The following is a 26,098-nucleotide window of genomic DNA, read 5'->3' on the forward strand; positions in this document are numbered from 1 at the left end:
GACACTTGCAGATTGCTTAGAGGTCCTCGGAACCCGCAGCAGCCTGAAGGCAGCAGCACCCAGACCAAAACTCACATCTCCTTTACCTGTGCCACAGGGGGCTGCAGAACTTGCACTACCGAACGCCCCACATCCAGCCTTGCGACAGATCCCAAACAATTCACTCCCCTCCTGCGGCTCTTTTTGGTCATTCTAAAGACTGCATCAGGTGCTGACTGCAAGTCAGGACTGCCTGCCTGCTGGGGAGGACACTCGGAGGGCTGGGGCTGGAGCCCCAAATCTTTGCCATGCTCTTTGCGTTTCCCTTTCCTACAGGGACCTCATGGCTTCACATAAGGAGCTGCTGGGAAAACCAGAGGCTCTCCTCAGTGACAACAGCCAAGGAAACAATGGGCCGGTTGCAAACCCAGAAGCATCCACCTCCTTCAGCTCCGAGGAGGCTTTGTATGTGGGGCTGATGTATAGAATATCTCCACTTCAAATTTGCTTTGTCTTAAAGTTCTGACAACGTAGATGTAAATATGAATACAAAGCAGCACACTGGCTGCAAAGCCATCCAGCTTTGCACAGAGATGGGAGACCTCTCCTAAAGAACATCAGAGGAGGTGGGAGAACGAAGGAGAAAACATGGGCAGAGCAGCGCAGGCAGCAGGACACCGGGCTCTGAAAGCACCTCCTAAAGATGGAAAAAAAAAGGAGCTTGCCATTAGCACTGGATTTGGCTCCTGGGGAGGCAGCTACCTGTAATTTGGACCACTTTGGTATATTTTTATTTCCTCTCATAAAGCTTTATGCTGCAAGCAGAGCTGTTTACTGTTGGTTCTCCTCTGTGCATCTGTGATGGAAGTTTAAGATAAGTGAATAAAGTGTTGTATTTCACATATCTCTGAGCTGTGGCTTTTGGAGAGTTTTAACCCTTTCTGTGAGGAAACACAAGCTCTCTCCTCGACCCAGCATCGCAGCAGCTCCCAGCTACTGGTCCCCCAGCACCATCCCCAGTGACCAAACCGCTCACAGAGGTGCTGAACCAAACCCCAGTGACCTGCAGTCCCCGGGGCTCCCCACGCCGAGGCTGGAAGCCCAGGGCTGAGCCACCGCAGGGCACAGGCACCAGCGGGGCACTGCAGCCTGCGCGGCACCTTCAAGCCATTTGGCACGGGAAGCAAGCTGGGCCTGCAGCCCCAGAAAGGTTTCCTGTTCTACTGCAAATCTGCTAAAGCCACGAGCTCTCTAAATGGCACAAACTCCCCCTAGAACTTTTAAGGATCTTATTTCCCAGGAAAGTAATTTCTTCCCAGTTTCCCCAAAGTGAGCATGGCTAGAACTCAAAAAAACAACCAACAAAACAAACAAACAAAAAACCCCACTTCTGAATCCCTAAGAAAGTATTGTACTAAATACAGATGCTCCGAGACAGCTTGAAAACAACACACTGAAAACTAATTTGAAACAAACATGTTGCTCCAATACACAAAATCCTATGAAACCTACTGGCTCGTTGTATGGCAGAGTTCAAGACTGATTTAAAAAAAATACACGCACAATAACATCTGCAGTATCTCCTCTTTGCTCCATAATTAATCCAACCTTTTATTTCAAATCATATGAAATTCAATATGGAGTAGAAACAAAGGAAATATTTTGAAACAAACATCTTAAGTGTTTCATTCTAGAAGTGCTGGGATGTCTGAGTGCTATGTAAACTTTTGTCCTTTGCTTTGAAAGTGAACCTTCAACCAACCAATGTGGTTTTGCAAACAAATGCAACTCCAGCGGACGCACGCTTCCCCGAGAATACACTTGAGATGCTGTTGCTCCAGTTAGCCCCAGCTCCAAAGACTCACCTCCCTGCCAAGCCAAGCTGCTTTTATTACAACCCTTCAATACACCTAAGCGAAACCCAGGGGGAGAACGGGGCGAAGGGGATGACAGGGGAAGGGCCGGGGTTTGTGCATAAGCAGAAGGCTGAGGGGGAAAATAACAATCGCTGTAACAAGTTCAAAACAAATACCAGTTTGCCACTTCGGAAGAGCCATTGCTCCCCAAAGAAAAAAACATTGGCAAGATGTTTCAGAAAAGGAGCGAAAGGACAGAAACAATGAGAAAAGCTCTTTTCAAGAGTATAGAAGAAAACGCTTCTCTCTGGAGCAGGAGGCAGCTGCTGTACCGCGCCCCAGCCCAGCTCCGCTGCCTCTCTCCTCCGCGGCTGATAAGCTGCTGGCGACTGGGAAGGTTTTGGACTGGGAAGCAGAAAGCAGATGTGTGATGAACTGGGGGGACCTTGCAGATGTTTGGCCTTTTCCTGGTGCTCTGTGAACAGATGGACTTTCCTCCTTCACAGCTTTAGTTATTTATCCTGCCACTGCACTTTCCTCTTTCCCACACACAGCCGTAGGACCCCATCCTCCTCCCAGCGAGCTCACGGGAGCAAATCCTCCCAAGCGCAGGAGGCAGAGCTGTTCCTGTATTGTTATTGGCATTGCTGTTCGTCTCCCTCAGGCACAGAGGGAAACACGCAAAGACGGTCAAATCTGGGTCCTGAACAGCGCGCGGTTTTAGATGACAAGTGGAAGGAACAGGTCTTCGTTTGGGGGAGAAAAGGAGGAAAAGAGCTGAGTACAAGTACAAGCTGAGAAAAAAAAACAACACACAAAAACATCCTGTTTCATGCTCCAAGCACCCTTCTCACTCGCAGGCAAACCTTCAAATTCCTAAGTGCACGGAAGTTTTTTGCAGGATCAGACTCATCTGCCTCAAGCCTTTGTTTTCAGGGAGATGCATCTGCCAGTCAGCAAATGAATTGCAGCACAGTAATTGCCTCCCCCACTGACTGACACAGTTGTTTAGACATCAAGATTTGCAGCTTTGAAACTTCTAGACACGAAGATGATCTCACACGTTCAGTAAGAAGAGACTGTTTGGGGGAAAACCCTCGGAAACACACAAAAGCAAAACATCATATTTTTCCCTGAAACAATAACTTAATGAAACCTATCAAGCAACAAAACAGGATTCACACTGGTATTCCCAGATCTCTGGCTGACATCTGAAGACGATATGCCCAGATGTTTTTCATTTTTCTTCCTCCAAACAAAAATAACCCTTTATCGTCATTTCTGACTCTGAGGCTGGTTCAGAATTGGTTTGAATCACCTGAAAAACCAAGCTCTCCCCTGGCCTTGGAGAGCAGAGCACAAACAGAGATGGAGCAAACCCCCACTGACGTGTTTCTCTTCTGCTCCCAACAGCTGAGCAGATACAGTCATCTTCCATTCCCTGGTCAAGTAGTTAGTTAGCTTCTACTGCAGAAAGCCAAAGTTAGAAATCTGGGGGTGATCTATGGTGAAACAAATAAGATTTACACTTAGAACCTAATCCATCTGGGCTAAAATCCCTTTGATTAAACTTACCACAAATGTCTCTCCACACCCATAGACCTGTATCTCACAACAGCCACTGGAAAACCCTGCAGAATCCTGCAGCGTTGCCAAGTGGTCTGGAAATTTTCATATTGCAAAAGCAACACTGCACAATTTTTACAGAAAACTTCAGCTCGATATGGCATGGTGACTCGTAGGTGTCACCAAGCCATACGTTTACATGCTACATTTTCCTGTAACATCTGCATTTAACATCCATCACTGGACAAGGAAAAACACACGATTAAAATCATGCTTAGTGCTGGCACATCTTTGGTCATACCCATGTCCCAGGTGGTCATCGAAACCATGTTGGTACAGGGGAACAGTCACACCATTACACACCAGCTACACAACCCACTTAAATACACCACATTCACCTGCCATGAATCAAATAAAGCCAATCCAAAGCACTGCTCAAACTACCATTTTCTTACCAGTTACTAATTCTACCATTTGAACTACTTTTGTTAATCAGCTACTGTATTAATAAGCAGGGGGAGAAAAAAAAAAACACAACACTGGCTAATTTTATTCTTAGCATTTAAAAAAGGAATACTGAATCTGTCAGGTAGTTGCACTAAAAATTTACTTCACCACCTGCTAGCTGAAATATTACTTTTATGGATTTATATTGTATTAAAAGGTCACTGGCTGTTTAAGTCTTAAACAGTTTTAATCATTCTAAAAGTCTCTTAACAGTAAGAAAAGGAAGCTCAGAACAAACAGCAGCAGGGATTCTAATTAAAAGGGCCAATTCATCTAATTTTATTTGGGGTTAATTATTCAGGATTCACTCTCTGATGTGTAAGGAATAGCAATTAGTAATTTTAGTGATTTGAGGAACATTGGAGGTGTAATCAGTTAAAATGAGTGAGTGTTTACAACACAAGATGTTGAATTAGTTTCTCCCAGCTGGAGAACAGGAACATTAGTCCCCTACAGTTCAGGACTATGAATCGCAGTCCTGCTTAAAATATTCCCTTCAAATAAAAAACACACGCCAACGATCATTTGGTAATTCTGTTTACTACACGGCAAGTCAACAGGCAACGTGTACCATGGCAGCCTGTGTTCCTCACGCCAACCTCCATCCCATCGTCCAACTGCCCAGGCCCCTGGGATCTGACAGAAAAAATTCCCCAGCATTTCTCCCACCTGCACAACTTCAGCCAGGCTATCAGCCTCCTGTCACGCAGCCTTTTACTACAGCTCGCTGAGATAATGAAAAGAAGCAGCCTGTGAAACTTTCAAATGTTAATTAACTTCTGTGTTTAAATATACAGAGGAAAAATGACCGTGCGATTAACTTAAAACCTCCAGGTACAATTCCTCCTACAAGCGCAAATCCAAAATAGCTCCGCTGGAATCGCTCTGGCCTTCTTCCAGCGTTACTAGAGCAAGGAGAAGTCGCTACAGCTCGCAGGAGCAGCAGATGAGGCTCTGCTGGGGACAGGGGAGCTGCATGGGCGAGTGCCAGCGGGGAGATCCAAATCTGGCTGCTTTGAGGTTCGGGTCTGAGCGGAGATGGCAGCTCGAAAGCTGCTTTTCCCACCTTGCAAGAAGTAACTGGGGTTTATCGGCATGTAGCACAGCCACATAGCCACTGGGACTGGAGCTGGACCCCTAACCTGAACGGTTTCAGCTTGGCGTGATCACTAAGAGGAGCAGAGCTGGCACACCAGAGCAAGTCTCCTTCAAATGATTCAGCTTTTATCAAGCAACTTGATTTAGCACAAACAGCTGCTATTTTTGGTGTTGTGTACACAGATCTTTCATCCCAGCTCTGGTCACCGGTGGGGAAAATCCCCCTCCAACTTTGGTTCACGTTAGAACTCATTGAACTCCCTCTCAAACACCCGCAAAGGCAGTAATTAGCACATGGATAGGAAACGAGGGCTCAGTTCCCCAAATTATGCAAAATCTCAGCTGCTTCACCGCACTGGATGCCCCTCATCATGAAAACAACACTTGTGTGATGAGGCTGCGTTTTCAGTCGGCTTGTGGCTGCAGACACCAAGGCGTGCCATCCTTTCCAGCCACGCAGTCGATGTTCCTGCAGCCTCGGTGCTCCAAGTATATGGGTGTATGGGGAGGCAGGTGAAAGCGAAGGCTTCTTTGTGTCCCCCGTGCACATCAGCCCAACATCCTACACGCCGTACGCTTACAAAACACACCACCAAGTACAAAGACATCTACGCAAGGCTGCGTTATGATTCTTCAAGTCATTTTTCCATGTGACTACGGGGACAAAACATACCAGCTAATGTCCCACGCCGAGCTCTCTGCGGTGGAGATAAGATATTTTGCTCACCTCGACAACACGTTCTCTGAACGCCATGCAAATGAAGCAGTTCTGCTCCCACTCGTGCCATTACACCTAACGGGTATCTCTGCGACACTGGTATCTGCACGGAGATGAGGTCAGCTAGTATCAGAGCTCAGCTCTCAGGCAAACAAACCCGTCCTTTACTAAAGCTTACTGAGGCACTGCAAGAAACAGCCCGTGGCACTGTAAAATGTTAATTAAAATCTGCGTTAAAACAGAGGGAGGAAGAAGAGCGGTAGGATTAACCGAGAAGCTCCAAGCACCACTCTTTACCGCAGACTTCTTTCAGGACTTAGGGCATGTCCCTTAGCCCCGCTGTGCCTCAGTCCATGGGCACACAAAGCTGTCCTTTTCCCGTCCTTACAAACACACTCAGCGGAGGGAAGTCTGTCCTGCTTGGTCACTACTATGACAAGATCCCACTTGGAGTTGCAGCTGCTCAGGTCCAATGAACGTGGACAAAAATAGTTCCGAATGATTTTAAAAATGACAGAAAACAGCCTGCTCAGATGGAAAGATTTCAACACAAACAACTGGAAATAGGCTGGAAATCAGGGCATCTAAGGCAGAAGAGCAAACCCTATCCTCAGAGGGGACACGCGCTGCATTCCTGCACACCATCCCGCTCGGGATGGAGCAAAAGGTCCACGAAGCAACTCAGCAAGGGAAGCGCTGCCTTACTCAGAACAAAACCAAAACGGGTTATCTATTTGTTTATTAGATTATGGTGTTAAACTCGTTTGTTCACTGCTAAGAGTGCCTGACAGGAGTTGACATAGGCATTAATTTACAAAGGAGGCTGTTGTGAAGGAGTTGAAAAAATGAGTTATATCACTGGGTACGACCTCCTTCTCTCTGGCTGCGGCTGCGTGGCCCAATCAAAACAAATTTCGTTTTTCGGCACAAAGTGCCACGGGTCAGCTTTCTCCCCTGAGCAGGCAGCTGGGGAAGCTGGGGACAGCATCCTTCAGAGGCATCCTTTCTTATCACCAGTCAAACTCTCTCTGTGCCTGGTGATGAAATACAAGACACTGCGCAGATCAGGAAAGCTACCTCCCAGAGCTCTTTATTGCCAAGGGACTTCCTCAAGTTTCGGAAGCTGCAGCCAACAGTTTTTAAGCAATCTTGGACTTATCTTTGCTTCTAATTGCTTTTTGCTTGTTTGTTTGTTTTCCCGCTTTAGGGGTGAAATGAAATCTGAATAGTCAGAGGACACCCTACGTGTTGCAGCCTTGGAGCCAGCAGTGGCCCTTGCTGCAGAACATCTGGAGGCACTGGATCCATCCTGCTCACCCAGCACACAAAAGAGAGAGCCAAAAGAAAATAAACAAAACCTGCTGCTGCTAGAGCACTTCCTTGGGTGCTGGGGTCAAACTGCCTGCGAGGCATCCTCTTCACATAGTCTGCTGCCACTGGCTTGATAGAGTGGAACAAAATACCAAGTGGGAAATGCATGGACAGCTCTCACAGACGAACAGAAGAAGAGAACACAAGCTGATTCTCAAAGTGGCTCCCTCAGTTCCTTCCCTCCTCCCTCCCACCCCTCCCTATGTAACTCTCATAAACATCCACACTTGGAAAGACTAAAGCAGATCTCATGTCTTTATCAGATATGTCTTAGATCAGTTCACTGTTTTCAGCAATACAAACAGCACCGGCTTTCTTCCTTCTGCTGCAATTAGTCAATGCTACTGGGGAGCAGAAAAAGGTTGCTAGATTTTCTTCATGATATAAAATGAATTTGCTTCTTATTCACCAGTGTAACAGTTGAATAATAAATTACATCCTTAATCCTTGAAGATTATTCAAGATAAAATGAAACGCTAGATAAACAGAAATCATTTCTATTTTCCTCTTTCAAAGTAAGTAACTAATGCTCCAAATATCCATATATAAATAGAAACTTATATTTATATATAAATATATATAAATGTACATAAATATATGTTTACACACAGTGGTGTTTTTTTCTCATGGATGGAGTTTGGTTCTTTTTGCCAGTTCCTGCTGGAAATGTCACACATGATCTGGCTAGATCACGGAAGAGAAATGGGATTATGACCAAATGCAAAAAATAAAGGAGGTATCGGGAGATGCTTTACACCCTCTCTGCAGTAGTTTTGGATAGCATGGAAAGCAGAGGAGAAAATATGATGTAGGCTCTCTTCTTTGAGATCAATTTTACCCTAAAGCACTGATCCACAATGTTTCTCTACTAATGATCACTATCCAGCACCCCAAAGTTATTATACACACATGTGCAGTTACCACCGTATTTTAAACAGAAATGCTTTAAAATTTACACTTTCTTGCGTAATTCAGCAAAGTAACTGAGCTTCACTTATAGTGGCCTCCTGGCAGCTCCTGGACCTCTCTAGTTCAGTAGCAAACTGCTAAACTGACTTTCTAAATAAATAACTACATTTCTGTTCTCTATATCCCACAAAATCCTCTACCAAGTATCCCCTTGCCCCATCCTTCTCCTTGCTGGTCAGTGCCAGCACTATGGTAGGTAAAACAAGACCAGGCAGAGCAATTGCACACCTCTGTGCCACTTCCCGTCAGGAGGATCCTAAAACGTGCAAGGGAGGACTTGCTCAGTGTAGAAAATGGATGTAAGAGAACTCAGCCCTGGTGGGCATTTCTAAAAGCTGCAAAAAAGCAGAGGTCAATGCCAGAGGCACAGAAATGGCACGTTAGAGGCACATCACCAGGATGACGATGATATTTGCACTCATGACACTGCTAAAACCCATTAAACTAAATTTCTCTCCCTAAACTGACCCAAGCATGCTGCCTAATCTGCAAACAAAAGCAGGCCATAAATGCCAGCACTGTAGTTCCTGTGCTGGTTTGGGGGAAAACACGTCTCTCATCTTGCATTCCCTACACCCACGACCACGATATTGCAGTTATTCAAACTTCTGACCGTTCTGAGAAAGCAGTCACTCACACAGCCAGCTTTGCTGTGACCCAGCTCAGCATTAGGTGCCTCCCTTCCAGAGAACAAGTCCTAGGGTCTGGCACCAGCCCAGGGGAACGGCAGGAACTGCGAAGGGGCCCTCGCAGTAAAACACACCACACCAAAAGCTGGGTCAATTATTTAGTGTAGAGAAACCTGGGTGAGATCATTTTCAGATTGAGTTAAAACTTTTATCTTTAACCAAGGCTACAGAAAATGAATTACTGAAATACTTGTGGATATTGTTAAAAGGAAAAATGTGGAAGAAAATTAAAATCTTCTGCAAAGATTGTGGTTTTCTTTGAAATGCCAGAGATTTTTATTCTTGTAGAAAAATGTTGTGGAAAAAAATGATAACAAACTGTAGTAGCATACTGCTACAGCTTCAAGGCTGGACGTCTGAAATCTTCACTCTGAGGTTTGGTTTTCCTTCGGAGCTGCTACTTGGGCAATTTTGGGCAAAGAATTATGTTAAATTGAGTGGAGAATCTCTCTTGATTTTCTTCCACCCTAACTTCTTTCCCAGCCTTGCGGCACGAAAGCACAAATCCATTCTTTTCAGCTGATGATTGATCTTCCATCTAAATCCCCACTTCAATATTAATAACCTCTCAGAAAACAATTAAAATAGATATATTGTTTTAGTGTGTGCTCAGGGAACAACTGAAGAGGATAAATCTTCTAGGAGCACAAAACCCTCCTTTTATCATACTTTGAGACCTCTGATGCCTGCAGTGACATACACGTTATTCACTGTAACGTGCCCATCTCCCTGTGCTACCTGAAGAGCTTGCCTGGAGCAGTGAATGGGAAGGAGAGAGAGTGCTTAGCAGCACAGGGGGGAGTGGATGGGCCATCTCACCCTCAAACACAAAGCTCTGCATCAGGGACACTCTCCAAGGGTGGACCTTTTCTTCCGTCAGACAGAAGATGCTGCAGGAGGGAGAACATCTTCCAGTTCCACATCACCAGCCAGCACAAAAAGCCACGGAGAGCCCAAGCAGGGGCTTTGTTTGGGAATTATGTTAATGGATAGAGATGCACGATATGCTGGGATTGTATGATGAACAGTGGAACCTATGTAATTCATAGCTGTTTATGAGCACGGACTCCCTGAGCTCTGAGAACTTTGCAGTCAATGTCTCTTGTCTCCATGATCCACAACAAAGAGAAAAGCACCTCCTGGGCCTGCTGTTCTGGACTGTCTTATTTCGGCACTGCTCAAGGTTAGTGCTCTCTGTAGCAGACTGGTTGCACCTACACTACCCAGCCTTTGGTCTAGACTCCCCCCATCCTCTGTGGTGCCTGGAGCTGAGGGCTATCACTACTCACTTGCCTTTTTCCAGTCCCAAGTGCAATAACAATAAGGCCGTGCTGCTGCCTGCCAACACGCTGCTCTTGCAGCACAAGAATGAGAAAGTGTGCTGTGTGCCATGGTAAGAGCGCACGTGGAAATCTTTAAGAGTGCAAAGTTTTCTCGGAGGACCATCTTGGGTAGAGGGAGACAAACTTGAGTCCTAATCCTAGTGTCTGCCTAGAGAAGAAGAGACAGCCATGCTCCTTTGGAGAGCGTTAACTAGCTTTGCTAAACAAAACCGAACGACAGAAGGTTTTGCAAACTCACACCATCAGATTTCACCCCTCGACAATGTCACTGCAATTTTGCAATGCATGAGTTGCAGCATACAGTCATCCAAGGTGATTGCTTTATAGTTTCTTGTAGTCATTCCAAAAGTGAAGCTCAATCCTAGAGGGTTTAAAGAATCATAGGCATGTCTCTTTGATGAAAGACACCCAAGTGAAGAATAACCCCATTTAAATAGAAAACATTGAATGTTTGAGTCTGTCAAGAAAACACAAAGTAATCAAAAACACACCTAAGAACGATCTGAAATTAGCCAATATTAGTCTTTCTACACAAAGAAAGCATTCTGAATTTAGAAACAGTGACATAACCTAGCTTTAAAATCCAGTATCACATCTAAACAAAACTTAGATGTGGCTGTTGAAGATCACTGAAGAAACAATATTGTCTGCTTTCAAGAGACTGTGGGATTTACTCTACATCCTAATCAGGTCATATATATCACATCATGCCATGGCGATTAGCATCTTGCTTGATTAAAATCTTTAACTCCAGTGGATTTAAATGGCTGATTTGAGAGCCACACAGATGAGAGCCCAAGGCTGGATCTGATCACAGGCAGAGAATGGCATGCTGCGATTACAGAGTTGATATCTGCTCCCCAGCTCTTGAAAATGTTGCAGCTAAGATCACCTGGCCAAGATGGGTAAACAAAGGTGTGTGTCAGGTCAGCCAGCAAAATTTTTTCAAAGCAATGGCTCTGCACTCGTCAGGAGAAAGAAGACAAAACCTGCTTTGGCTCCCCTTTACTGTATATCTAACATTTGCAAGAGAAAAAGCAGATGAATGCTTAAAGCTTAGGATGATGCATGCCATCTTCAAGCTATTCTTGAGTGAAACGTTTAATGTTTCATGTGGTTTGGAAATGGCTTAAATTCCCTGCTGAATTTTTCATGCCCGTACACAATTTAGCCTTTATCAAAAATTCCCTTCAATTACGTACTCTGCAGAAAACGCAGAAATTCTTCCGAAGGATCCTGGGTGATGCAGTCAGTTGCATCGGTACGGCCTCTTTTTCCCCCTTTTTTTGTTTGTTGTTTTTCAGCTTGGGTTTGCACAAAACATCCCTACTTGGATAAGCCCACTGCAGCTATCTGGACCTCACCATCTGTGCTAATCATAAAAAGTCAACACCACTTTCTCTTCCCATGCCTGTGTTTTAGTTGAGGAGAATGGGAAGACAGACAAGCACTGGAGAGGCTATAAAAGGCTGTAAACTTTTGGACGGGCCCTGCTTCTTACCCTGTTACGCAGGGAGCTGTAAGAGAGCTTTAGCACGATAAAGCCTGCAGAAGGCTCGCTGTTCCTGTGCATGAGATGCGGCGGGGAAACGGGCGTAATTGGAGCACTGCAACGTGCCAGCTATTCTTGGAGGCAGAGCAGCCCCTCAGGAGCTCTCGCAGGAGAGCGGAGCGAGGACAGCCCTGAGACCGCTGTAACCTATGTCACAGACATCCCCCGAAACTTCGAGCCGTCCTCCGGCGTCCTGTCTGCCAAGCAGCACAGGCTAAAGACACTGTCTCTCTGTTGCTTTTGTTCTGTGAACACCTTCATTTTGCTGAGCCTACATCCCCTAAGGTTCCAGAAATATTAACATAAGCCACATACAAATATTATTTCAAAGAAACTATCCCCATAGTTCTATTTCTGGAGATGCATCTTAAAAAAGCTTCCCTGAAATACTGGAACAGGACCCATATTATCCCTTCATAAAAGGAATACAACTTCTAGGCTTCTAAAATCATTGGTAAACAGTTCAGACTTCCTTTTATACTGTAAGATTTCCTTCCCATAACACACAAGATATATTGCCTCAAGGGAAAAGCAGCTTTATGAAGAGGAAGCTACGTGTGCCAGAATTGTTCTCTTCCATTATTTGAACATCCTTTCTCCCTCCCATTGTTTTAATAGAGTTGGTCACCAGATGAACCTGCAGCAAAACACCAAATCCCTCAGCAGAGCGTCTATCTGCCGAGAACCCCAAACAACCTCTGCTCCTCTGCGGAGCCTTCCTGATGCCCAGAAAACATATGTTTTTTGCACACACCCCATATATAATTTTGATAGAAAAACGGCTTGGCTAATAGGCTTATGCTCTGCTGTTCCCACCAGAACAACACTTGAAGAATGGATGCCTCACCAGTAATCTTCCCCTTCCATTTATTTCTGAGGAACTTTGTTGAATAGAAGGATGAAGAAGGAAAACAGAGAAAGAGAGGGAGAAAAAGAGAACATATTCGGTAATGACCTGTGTCACAGGGAGAAAAAAGAAATAAATCTGGTGTCTGATGTTCCTACACGTGACTCAGAGAAATGTTCCACTCGCACATGCACGTGCTAGCATGCAGCACAGAGTCAGTTACACACAGAAGTTCAAGTGCGTGCTTAAATGTGACGTCCCATGGGACCTCAAAAAGCATGTATCATATTAGGCATTTGGTGAAATGCTTTGCTAAGCAAAAGGATGAGTTTACATACTTTCCCCAATGCCTCTGCTGAAATGAGGCTGAATGGTTGCACTGGTACATCCCAGGAGATCCCGAGCTCTTCCCCAAAGCATCCATTTACGAGGATTTCACTCTTGCACATTCAGCTCTGGGGAATCAGTATGGAAAACTGGGACCAGGGAATCTGTGTCCTAGGAATGACAGTATTGCCAGGGGTGGCTAATGTGATCACAAATCCCTTCCACTGATCCAGATCATGCACCCCACCAGGGGCCCTGCCATTTCTCCAATTTCTTTTAAAAATCTCCTCTAAAAGGTACGATCTCCCCGAATCCAAGCAGAGGAAAATCCAGGGTTCCCCCAGATCAGAAACTATTTGATTTCAGACAATAGGGATCTGCTTCTAGAAGGCCTGAATGGAGTTGCTAAAAATAAGCAAATACTCCCAGTCTTTCTGCACTCCTCTCCCTGAAGTGAAATGATCAACAGGATTAATTTTAGAGTATGCACAGTTTTAATGTGAAAAAACACAAGTTGCATCTTAGCTTTTAAGCAAAGACCAGATGGAAAGTCTATCATTAGAAATGCCAAAGGGAGAACACACTCAAAGTTCGCTCCAGGATGGAAAGGTCATTTCTAGTCATCCTTGTTTTAAATGTTCTCAGAAGCACTCAAGCTTTTGTAACAACATGGTTTTCTTTCGGTTTATCAACTCTGTTTCCTCCAAAATAAAATAAAAAACTCCAAAACAAAACAAAAATCACCAAACAATACAAAAGACAGAAACTTTAAAGGAAGGTGCCAGCTCTCTTTTTTTTTCCCTCTACACAGCAAAAGAATCATTAAATTTTTAATGAATTATTGTTTAGATGACGAGAAATGCCACAAAGATGATCTGCTGATCCCACACAGGGTTGTTTACTTAGAGCTTCATGATAGGCAGCAGACAACGTGTCAATGAAGGCTGAGAAGCTGTTCTTGGCTTAGCAGGTAGCGATGCTGATAAAGAACGTGTCCAACTGCTGAGGTACAGATCAGGTTGCACCCATGGGTTGAAAGCAACTTCCCAAACCCCCAGCAGAGACCGTGTGCCAGCTGACCGATAGAAATCCGCCAGCCCACTTGCATCGTAACTACTACTGGTCACAAGATCCCACCAGCTCAGGAAGGATCTCACTGGTGTTACAGATGCACTCCAGTAGCTCGCATATGACGACTAGGAGGAGGCAAAATTGTGACCTGTGATTCTCACCTGAGTCACTAGGATGACCTAAAAATAATGTAGTGCTCCACTCCACTTGCTAACGCAGATAAGAGCAGCTAAATACACAGCTTCAGCCGAGACTTCACCAGCCACTGGTCTCCACTTGCCAGCTAACTGTGGAACAAACTTTTCCCCCACTAAGATAAGCCCACAGCTGAAGTACAGTATGTGAATAAGCCTGCTGGGATACAGCCTCCAAATCCTAACTGGAATATATTTAATCAAAGACAGAAAGCTTCATTCTCTTTTATTTTCTCACAAATAGAAAAAAGGACATAGATATTATGATATAAAATTGGCATTTTCACAGTAAACACATCTGTGTCCCAGTGCAGATTATTCCCAATACGAACTGGAGCTACTGGCTAAAGCTGAAAGTGTTTTCTCCTTGCAGGCTGTGCCTTTTCTCAGCTGTACTGGGCCAGCCCTGACAAGAAGGATCTGGCTTCAGTTCTTCTTTGTGCATAAATAACAAACTTATTTGCAAGGTCCAGACAGCTGCTTTTATGTAAAACCACTCAGAGGAGCCATCGCTGACCTAACTTTGCAGCAACCGGGCTGCAAAAGTGTCAGAGTGAAACGTCACCTGCAGTACCGCTGAATGAGGTACAATAAAACAAAAACAAGACTTCACTTGCAGGTACCATGCTAAAATTTTGGGACCCACAAACAAATGCTTTGTCATTTCTTAGCCACTTGCAAACAGCGATTGTTCTATATGAAATAATCAACAAACAGGAAGCACAGAATCCTCCAAGCTCCTTCAGAAATCTTCCTTTCAAAACAATACCCCCGCTTTAATCATTTAGTATTTGCAATAGAGAAGAAGGAAAAACAAAAAGGTAGGAAATCTGAGAAGATCAAACCTTCCCTTGTTCCCACAAATAGACATTCTCTGCCTTCCAATAGACTTGACTAATCATTTTTCTAAGTAGCCAAAAGATTTCGCAATTAAATGCTTATATAAATAAGATGCATCTTTCTGCTGCTTCTGATGCCTCATGAGTTTTCCGGCTCCTCTCAAAGAGCTTTCATTGCTCTGGGCATGACAAAGCCAAAACCGCTAGAATAGAAAGCTCTGGTTTCAACTCCATCCCAGTGACCGAACAAATTCCCAGAACCTTCATCACCGCTCTTGGAGCACGAGAAGGAAAGGAAAAAAATAAATGAGAAATGAGGACTTTGATTCCTAAGATCAGAACCACATTTGTTGGACAAGTTTGTTAGAAACACTAGCTCTGGACATAGCGTGAATTAAGCATATTTGGCCAGGTACACCGAGATCAAATAAATACAGAGCCTCACAATTCCCTTCCTGAAGACTCACGTTTGTGGTGACTACTGCACTTTCAGCCAGCGAAATGTGACCTTTAGGCCATGACATTTAGGCCCTCATTTTCCAACTTGTGTTACCTCCGCCTCCAGTTTCACAGGTGGAATTCATAGCACTTGAATGTTTAAATAGTTGGCGGTGTCCACCAAACACGAGGCCGTGTCTTACCCAACTGAGTCTTAAAATGGAATATTCCCGCTCTGGAGACCCATGCCATGCTGGATGGTCAACTTACAGGAGGTACTGGACATGCTGTATCTCTTGGGAAAATCAACATGACAGCCGAAAGCTCATCTCTCAAAATAGTTACCACGCTGCTTACTTTTTTCTCTCTTATTTGTTTCCCTGCCACAGTTACACAACACATTCCGGCTGGGGCAAAAGGGATAATTAGCAAGAGCACTTTTGGACACACACAAACAGGCAGCGCTGAGTACAAAGTGTACAGTATCACATGAGAAACAGGAAGATAACAGTCTTCTCACATGAGAAGGAATAATAAGGAAAATGGATCCTCCATTAGTTGGTCTCAGGAATACCTCAGGAAAGCACCATACACTCAGAGTGGAAACGCGGTGGTTCAGCTATTATTTGTTTAAAAAGTCCAACAGTGATTGCAGGGAAAAAGAGCTCAGCTGTAATCATGCATCACAGCTCCTGCCTTGGATTAGCTGCTAGGTTTGAAGTATTTTCTGTCTGGCCAACAAGAGCAATTTAGTGGCGTGGAGAAATATTTTACAAATCGGAGTTTTCAGGCTCAGCCAAACCAATCATTCCTGCAGCTCTCTAAATGACTCCTGTCCCTAACGAGGGAAGTGAACAATTCCACAAAACCTGGAGATCTGGTGGCTGGAGATCCACCCATCCGACCCCCTTCTGCTGCCACAAGGTCACTTCTCCCTCTTGAAGGCACACATCTTGTTCTTACCCACACAGGCTGAGTGCTGATGTGCACAGAGAAGTCGGTCGGGTACTCTCACATCACAAACCCATCTGCCTGTCCTGCTGCAGAGGAGGATTAGAGGCTTAAACTCCACAGGCCCACTGCCGGCAGGAACGGGTTAACAAGGAAAATGGGATCTACAAATTTAATCCGAATCTAAGGCATTGGGATATGGAGCCTTTCTGAATGGACTAAGCAGAAGACGAATACACTGCAACATCTCATACGTTACCTGTTATGGCTGTGTGGTCTCATGTCCGGGCTGGTATCAGAGGAGATGCAGGCCAGCTGTGATTTTACCCAGGTCACGCTTCTTTCATGTGTTGCCTCTTGTCTTTATAAATTCATTTTTACGTAAGACAGCTGTGTCAGACCTGAGCTCCCAATGCAATTTTCCTTCTACACTTGCAGAATGAATTCAGTCAGCCAGGTCTTGCTTTCCCTTGGGTACCACACAAGAAATTATAAAACGGCTCGATTTGTGCCCAAATGGAGCACAAAAAGCCAGTGCAAAAAGTGATGTCAAAAAGCACGAGGGGAAAGGACCCAATGACAAAACCAGGATCTGTGAGAGAACCTCAGTCCCAGGACAGCGAGGGGTGGTGATTGGGAACAATGCATCTGTTCATCAGCTGGGGCCATTTGATGAGCCCGTTACTGAGAGGACACCATGGCACCACAAAACACCAAAACACCATTTACAACAGGATTTCCAGACCCCAGCTAAACTTCAGCCTCCCCCAGACCCCTGTGCCTTCACTTCTAACATGGCAGGAGGGTAAGCCTGAGCAGCAGGGAGGCAGTTTCCAAGAAGGAGCTTAATTGTACTGCAGTTTTAAAAACCAATACAGAATTAATCATTTTGCAGAAGTTGTGCTCTCTGCCTGGTGGGCTGCTTGGCTGTGTTGAGGAAGTGCATGGTGTTGACTTCCCAAACTGAGTCACCATTACAGGCCCCAGGCAGTATTTATAGAGCTGGGGGAAAATTTCCAGGAAACATCATTTACTGGCACTCCTAAAAATAGCAAAGGAAACTCTTCAATTACTAAACTTTTAAGGAAGAAAGTCTTTCTTCTTCGTGACAAGACAGCAAAGCAGCAGCCTCTCTGATTTGTTTGGAAGCAGTTACAATTAATATTGTTCCTTATCTCACTTTTCCCTGACAGTAGTAGATGTTGCTCCTAAGCCATTAATTCTGTACAGCTGCAAGGTTGCTTTTTTCTCCTCTCTCTTCCACTGATTATTTCCAGGATAAGATGCTGAAGTCAGCCTCATCTAAGGAAACTTTAGCAATTCTCTCCTGGAACACGTCTGCAACACAATCCATAGGCTGAGCCAGAGATCTCTCACACACGTACTTGAGCAAAGCCAGGTACCAACAACAGCACAAGTTTGGCAGCCCAGAAGTTGGCCCAAACCCTTTAGCCAACTGTCCTGGACCCCGATTTGGGGGAATGGTTGCAGCCCTCATCAAACCACCTAAATCTGCAGGTTAACCTGTCTCTGGAAGTCAAGCTATCCCATGGAGGGACGAGCCAATTCCTCCACACAACCTAGACCTACGCTGGGATGGAAAAGCAGACAAAAGCACAGGGAGGGCACGATTTGTGGCTGGATGAGTCACCTAAAGGTATCTGTTCTCCTCCACAAATGCAACAGTTTCTCTGTCTCCTCAGAGCCAGGCTTTCAGCGAGGAAAGTGAGGCTTTCAGAAACATTCTCTCTCCTCAATAGCTTAAATGATGCAATTGCAAATCTGGAAGACGCTCGACCATCTTAACCTTCCCACTAAACACACTTGGATTTATGCTCTTGCTTCGTGAGGCTGGGCAGACCACCCCAGACCCAGTCCCCTTTCCCATGGCAGTGGCGTACCCCATCGAGAAGGACGTAAGCTAGCTGACCACAGAAGTGCAGCTTTCTGGGAGAAAGAAAATATCTTTTAAAAGCATAAGATATGAGTCTACGAGCTTCTCCCCACCCTCTATACAAAATAAACATGACAGAATTTATTATTATGACTGCCAAACTGCCCTCACCACCGCCCTCCCCTCTGAGCCATGCGGCCAACGTCAGCCAAAGAGCACAGAGGACGAGGAGGCCTCTGAGGCCTTCCCCTCCATGGCTCCCCCAGACCCACACCGGGCACAGACTTGGCCGGCACCTGCCCCATCTGAGTGCCCAGCCCCAGCACGGTGGCAGGGAGGGCACATTGGCCCTGGCTCTCCTCAAAGCCATCCGTCAGCCGGCATGCAGCCCGTGACACTCACGGGGCGTGAAGGCCCGTGCGGTGCGACTTAGGCCCACCGAGTTTGTTGTGCGCATGCCACCACGGGGCCGGCAGGCACAGCAGCGTGCTTCGGCTGGTTCTGACACGGGAGGCATGCAAAGCACTCGTGCAGATAAGATGCTCCCCTCGTGTCTTGCCTGAGACGTGCCGACCTCCCCCCAACCTCTTCTCCTCGGCATTGTTAAAAATAATAAAAAAATATGCTACTTATTTCTCCAAATGTCTCTGTTTTAAAGGTCTGTCCCCCCCGCCCCCCCTCCCCCCCCCTGTTTTTCTGAGGCCAATTAAAAATAAAAGTTTACCAGGAAAACGACAAAAAAAAAAAGTGTCTGATATCATTGGATTCAGCCTGTAAGGATCTCACACATAAAAGAATTATGTCCCTGAGCACTTTCCAGCAGACTTTCAGAAAATTTCATCTTTCTACTTCCCTGGCTGGATAGTCTGTTTGAGTAATTTTCTCTTTCTCCTGGGGTTGGTTGCTAAGAGACGCACTATTACTTCTCCCTCTCTTATGACCCGATTACTGTGATCAGCAAAGACAGCGTGCAGACAACAGCCTGACACAGCTCATACAAGGACATCGGGCTCGTTACAAAATGATGGACTGTATTAACACTCCGCAGCCCCTCCGCTCGCCGCGGCCTTTGCCGAGTCTCCAGGCACAACTGGGGGCTTTTACTTCCCCGGCTTCTGAAGTGTGCCTTCAAACATTTTAAATCACAGGACTGGGAAGGGAGAAGAATGGACTTTTACCTCCTGTGTTTCACTGCCTGTCAGCCGGAGCAGTGTTAATGGATCCTTATTGAGAAACGCTCCTTTCCTTCCCCTACCTGAGAAGTGGCTCGGGAACTATTATTATCCCTTTTCACCCTCCTGCAAAAACTTTGCAAATACACAACACGCTTTGGGTTAGCACATTCCCTCGGACAATTCGGTGGCATGTTGTAAAGCTGGCGCTGACACTTCAGGGGTTGAGAGGTGCCTTGGTCCTGCAAAGAGCAGAGCTGCATCGCTCTGGATGAGCATGAGATGAAAATGCTTCCACTGTAGGTGCACCGGGGTCCCAAGGAAGCCACCGGGACCCCCAAAGCGCTCCCAGCTTGTGCTGAAATGGCCACGGCCTGGCAATGTGCCCTCTGGAGAAGACCCCGAGTGTCACGGCTGGCGGGGAGCAGGCTGAGATGGGAAACTCAGAGCTCAGACTGTGAGCGTGTGTTGAGGGGAACGTGGGGCAAAAACTTAGGGGAGTTGATCTTGTTATGTTGCTACCAAAGAACGGGTCCACTGCTAGCAGGTATAGCTCAGGATAAAGTCACCGACCTCACAGACCTTCAGTCTACACTTTGCAAGAATTTAACCCTCATCAGATTAGCTTTTCATAGTATAAATTTTAAATATCATTGATTATATCAAACCTACTTTTGAAAAGACTGTGTTTACCAGCACCGTTCTAGCACCGTTTTCCTACCCATACCAGCCCCTTCTCTTCCCATCAGCTTGCCTGTGGCAGACTCTCGCACACCAGGCAGCTGGATCAGGCTACCGCAGAGTATCTAGAAAATGCACTGCTACATCTTTCAAAATGGATTTCAAACAGAGGTGGCCCAGCTGTCCAGGCCCCTCCTCCTACAATGGTTCCTTACCTCCATGGCATTTCCCATAAATTCAGTGCTCAACAGAAAAAAAAAATCCAGCTCTTATGTCAGCATGATCTCTACCATGCTACGAACGAGCCCTTTATGCCAGGCTCTCCATTATGGTTTGGTCATGTCTAGACTAAACCAAAACCTTCCCTGAGTCACTGTCATCTCAGGAATTGGAGTTGAAAAAGACCTATGAGTCTTTTGGTCTGTCCCCGCTCCAGGCGGCATTCTCTTCTCTCGAGAGGAGCCTTTGCAGTCTGCTCGGCACCCAGAGCAGCCGGGGGGAGCTGGGTGCTTCTTGGCACGTGGCTTTGCCAAGAAATTGCTGGATGTGTAACTCCAGCATCGTGCTCTGCAGCTCCTGAAATAGTTCGGGTAAATCCCCAATCCCTGTGTAGGCTTTGAGAGCACGCCTGCACGTTCTTTCGTGGCTACAACCTTCCAAGGTGCATGCTAGTTAAAGATGCCAATAGAAGGGGAATTTTTTAGATAGCGATGTCTTTTTATTAGGAACTAGACCTGCTCATCCCCTTCTACTTAAACTCTCTCCTCTGCAAAGCCAGAGCTGCAGGACTCTGGGTCCCAACCTTGGACCCTCAGCTCTTGCACCTAGTCCATCTTCATGTGCTTCGCCTAAGTGACAAGCATTTCAGGCCTAGTATATTTATTCCAAATTGTAATTGTGTAGTGTTCGCTGCCAGAAATGCCTTCGCTCTGGCCACAGCTACAGCTTCTGTGGCTTCAAGAGTTGCTCATTCATTCTTCTAACCTTTTATTAGACCAACCTGTAATATAATCCAATAGACATTTATTGGTTGCTCTGACTTAGCAGTACTCCGTCTGGCAGAGTAAAAAAGCTTTAGGCAGAGAAAAGGAAAAAAATATACGTATAATCCTTTATTATAACAGTTAGTTTTCAGGGCATAAAAAAAGCTGCATCGAGTGAACGAGGGCAAAAAAATAAGAAATGTTACTTGACTGTTAACTGTCATATAACAATTGTTATTATTTAACAGACTAGCATCTGGAGGATGTTAAAATTTCAGATTAAAATAAAAGGGACAAGTGCTGCCTGCTTGAATTCAAGCTATTTCAGCATTAACATTGCTCTCTCGCTTTGATTGGGCACCACAGCCCTTTAGAACTATATAGAGAACAAACATTATCTTTTTAAAAGTAGGTTTGATATAGTCGATGACAGATGTTTGCAATTTGAGTTATAAAAAGATGGCTTCTTTCCAATCCAGTGTATGTCAGATCCGTCTTTTTTTTTTTCCTTCCCTTTTTTGCCCTTTTTCTTTATTCTACCCAAACTATTGTGGTTCACAGAACAGGCCACTGCAAAGATGAATCACTATTCAATGTTTGAAATAATGAAGTGGAAAAATTAAATATAGTATCTCGAAAGAACAGACAGACAGGAGGAAAGGAAAAAGAGAAAAAATATGCATGGCAGAAAAAAATTAAAAATCTACCTGCTGAGGAGTGTAATGTTTGCTTTACGATACCAAATAACAAAGAAAATACAAGCTCACTCACCAGAATGAAAAACAAGGCTAGGTATTACTTCAAGCAGTTCCCAAATAAGTGGCAATATGTTCCAAAGCCTCTGAAAGTTTAATATTTGTAATTCTAACAAAACACAGTCAGAATTGTTAATAAAACCCGGTGGCTTGACTTGACATTTTGTGAACTACAGATAAGTATACTGGTTCAATAATAGTCTTTATGCACCTGTTTTATGTTGCATTTTTTCCCAGTGCCGTTATCTGAGGTGGTATTTCAGAAAAGAAAATGTTCATCCTGAGAGCAAAGCCAAGAGCACAAACCTCCGTATTTGTCTCCAGCAAAAAAAAAAGCAGACTCAGACACTATAATCCAGCCCAAGCAGTAACTTCTGGTGAGATGACTGCAATCAAAGCGGTAGGGCCCACCCAGCGCTGGTTTATTTCCACCAGGGAGAACGCCAAGTCCTGACGCTGGTCACTGTGCCGCAGACACCGCGGCAAAGCTCGGTCTCCATTTAACTTTAAACACAAGAAAAGAGATAAGAGAGGAAACCGAGGCAAAAAGGTGGGGGACCAGCAGAAAGGGATGCTACTGCTTTGCCAGCACAAAGGGTATGGGGTCTGTCTAACCAGCATCAAGGTTTTATAAGCCGTGGAGCAGAGGGGCGGCTACCTGGGCACAAAGGCACCAGCTTGGCCTCACACATCTTCAGCGCCACTCGGCTTGCTCGGGGCGATTTAAATCCACTATTACACAAATGAGAACCACCACTAACTTCCAACTGGTTTCACTTGGTTCTTAACCAACGGGGAAGAGGATGTCATTAAAGGGAAATCAATAGAGACTTCCGAAAGGCTGCTCCAAACTGGTTCTCGGCAACCCCGTAATGAGGGACCCCCAGCTTCCCACGTGTTCTGCAGGGTTCGGGGGCTTGGTCTGCCCGTTAAATGCTCTTGCGTGGAAGGTAGCAAAGCCACCACAAAGAGGCCTGCAGATTCAAGTTCATTTTCCCTGGCTGTATTTTGTAAGTGCCTGTGGATGATGCAGTCCTGACGCTAATGAATAAAGTATTGCTTCATCTGCTCCATTTCATTCAGCACGAGAAACACATGGAAGAACGAGAGCAAGAATTTAGAAGGGCTTTAAAAGTTTATAATACTCGTTTCAAAAAAGCTTTCTTTAAAAAACAAGCACCGACGTGGGGGCAGTGCTTCGGCAGTCAGGATGATTTGCAGCAGTGGCAGTCCTCTTTATTCCCACAACATTTTTCATCTCTGCAAGTGCAATCCTGAGAGCGTGATAGGAGCGGAAAAGGGTTACAGCATTTCTCAGCCTATTTTCCTGTCCCATCACCGAGATGCTGCCTCACCCCCGGAGCTTCAATGCTTTTATCAGCTGGTGGCAGAGCTGGAAGCAGACTAGAAGGTCCTGCTGGAAACTCTCTGTGATTTGCAGGACCCAATCCAACATCAAAACGAGTGGATAACTGCACATTGCCGTGCCTCATGTGGGCTGCAGCAGCAGCCCAGGTGCGCAGCTCACACCACGTGCAAGATAGCAAGCCTTTGCTTCTACCACAATGAAAGGGGGTTGAACTAAATCCTATTATCTCATGTTAGTTTGGGGCTGAGTGCATGGAAAACACCACCAGAGCACAGCTGGCACAGGGCTCCCTGCTCTTGTCCGTGAGCTTCCTGCCAACTACGAGTAAAACTGAACAAAATGCCCCAAAAGCTCTTGGGAAGCAGTAATGAGAGCAGGTATGCCTCTGCCACAACCAAACGCAGCCCTTCCAGCAGCAGGGCTTGCTCATGCCACGCTATGGTGCAGACCCAGCACAGACAACCAGAAAAACAACAACATCGGGGAAAAAAAATGCAGAATCTCCCAAGTCAGCCTGAATTTATCCTTTCAGGGCTCTCATCCAAGTAATGAATAGACTCTGGAGCGGTTTAGCTTCTACGAACTGTCAAAGATTGCAGAGCAGGGAACAGCACAGCTAAAACACTGAGTGTCTATTCCAATAAATCCATACCCAGGCTTCAAAAATTAGACAGAGATACTGATAGCAGCTGCTGTAAACAAAACCCACTAGGTATATTTGCCTACAAGAAAAAACAAACAGCATGATAGTTCACGCTCCCAGTCCCTCACAGACACAGCAGAATATAATTAGCCACTGCTAGACATTCTCCACATAGATGAAGAGGAGGAGGGCAGAGAGGGTCAGGACCTGGGAAACCTGCATCAGCCAGGTTCAAGCATACACAACGTGGTGTCAACTACATAAGCTTGCCCTGGAGCCAGCACTGCTGCTGTGCCTTGCCTTGTGAGTCGCAGCCCACTCCTCCAACTAGGGTAGATGGAAGGAGGTGATTTTAAAAAATAAAAATGAAGATGAAAACCACAAAGACCTGCGCATGAGCCTTCTGTCATTCACTATACCTGAAAGTGCCCCAAGGAAAGAAAGGAGAACGAAAGAGTTTGCATTAATTCTCATCTCTTCGTTTAGTTTCCATTATTAAATCCATATTAATCGTTTCTGCAGGTATTACATTCACCAGGGATGGCAACTGCAAGGAAAAAAAACCAGCACTAACAAACACGGAATTCAGAAGGAGTTGGCAGCATAAACTCAAGTGGCTAATTTTGCAAAGCCTGTCCTCAGAGCCTCTGGAGGGGTGACAGAGAAACCTGCCCAAGTGCTGTGCAACCCCATAAACTCCACGACAGTCCTGGGAGGGATGTTATCTGCACGTCCCTTTGTGGCCAGGGCTGGACCTGTGCTATCTGTCTCGCACACACGCCTGGTCGGATCCCTGCGAATGAAATATATTGCAAGACCATGAGGAGCTTGGCTGCTTGTACGGGAAGGGCACCAGAGATGGAAGCCTTCCCCGTGCTTCCTAGCCAGGCGGTACTTCTCATCCCAGTGCTGGTAAATGCTGGGCTGCAAAGCCCACCCCTGCTTGGGGAGCAGCCTCCCAGGGCTCGCAGGCTGCGCTCGATTTGCATCAGCACTGTGCTGCTCCCGGGCTTGCACCGCTTCGTGTCTGCGGGGTTTTACTTGGAGGGGAGGGGAAGGCAAGGGGGAAAGAGCTTTTGCGGTTATGAAAACCAGCTTGAAACCAAAAGGATCCAAACCAAAGGCAAATCACACCACAAAGCCTGACACTGTGACTGCGCTCAAGCCATCCGATAACCTGAGGAGCCCCGACTCGGGCTTTCTGAGCACCCGAGGCTGACAACGGAGTTCTGCATGGTTTTGAAACCCCCGATTTTGGCCTCACAAGCTCTTTTAGAGCCACTGCTTGAACGTCTGGACACCTAATTTGGATTTCCATTCTTGCTCATTTGCAGCTACGTTTCCTCCCCACAGACACTTGCTTTTCTTGTACAAAACCATCCTCCCCTAGCTCAAGCAGCTCTCCTTCCTCTGGGGGGTGCATACGGAGCTGTGTAGGACATCAGGCACCTGCACGGGGCAGGATCACAGCGCTTACACCTCTCAGGATCAGGCCCACGCTGAGCAGCAATGTTTGCGCCCTTGGGTTGAACTTACTGAAAACAGACCCCAGCAGCAACTCTTCCCACGGAGAAAGAGCGTGCAGGGATTTTGGCAGGGTGCTGCAGAGGGCTGAGAGACGGGGAGAGGAAAGCAAGCATCTCCCTCTCCCATGTGCCGGGGAGGAAGGATCGGAGATGAAGAGCAGCAGCAAGGGACCATATGGAAGGGGTGGGGAGCAGATGAGCCCCAGCACACTGCCGTGCCAGCACGGCTCCTGCAACCCAGCAAGAGCTGCCACCCGCCAGCCTGAAACCCCAGCACAGAAACTCATCCCTATCCCCAAAGAGAGAGGCTAAAACAAAGCAGGAGGTACAGACCCCGCAAACCAGGGAGGGAGCATTTGAGGCGAGCAAGGTTAATCCTCCACGAGCTGCCACCACAGGGAAGGCTAGCACAAAATCCTCCAGAAAGCGAGCCCAGATCACAATACATGGAAGTCCAGTCTGCTGTTTGTAGGGTCTATAAAAACACAGCAGTCCCCACTTCTCTGGCTAGCTGTTAGGCAGAAACCCATGCAACACATGAACACAGAGCTGTGTTCTTATTTATTACTAGTAGTATTATTACTGTAGTCATACCCCAAGGTCCCCAAACAGATCCCTGTGACAGCAAGACGTGGCCTTTGCTCTGCTGAGGTGACAAATCTAGCTCACAACAAGCCTCAGCGAGGCAGTGTGGCAAACAGCGATGAGGGGGACTGGCACCACCGAGAAAATTGCTCACTTAGCTGGTCTAAACCACGCA

General features: G+C 46.0%; 1 protein-coding gene across 14 annotated transcripts in view; it reads right to left on the bottom strand.

The window, feature by feature from the left end:
• The window catches only part of LPP (LIM domain containing preferred translocation partner in lipoma), a 336,281-nt gene that overhangs the window by 188,552 nt on the left and 121,631 nt on the right, over window positions 1–26,098 (bottom strand). The gene's annotated exons all lie outside the window — the stretch shown is intronic.

The sequence above is a fragment of the Anser cygnoides genome, chromosome 9, assembly GCF_040182565.1.
Source record: "Anser cygnoides isolate HZ-2024a breed goose chromosome 9, Taihu_goose_T2T_genome, whole genome shotgun sequence".
NCBI lineage: Eukaryota > Metazoa > Chordata > Aves > Anseriformes > Anatidae > Anser > Anser cygnoides.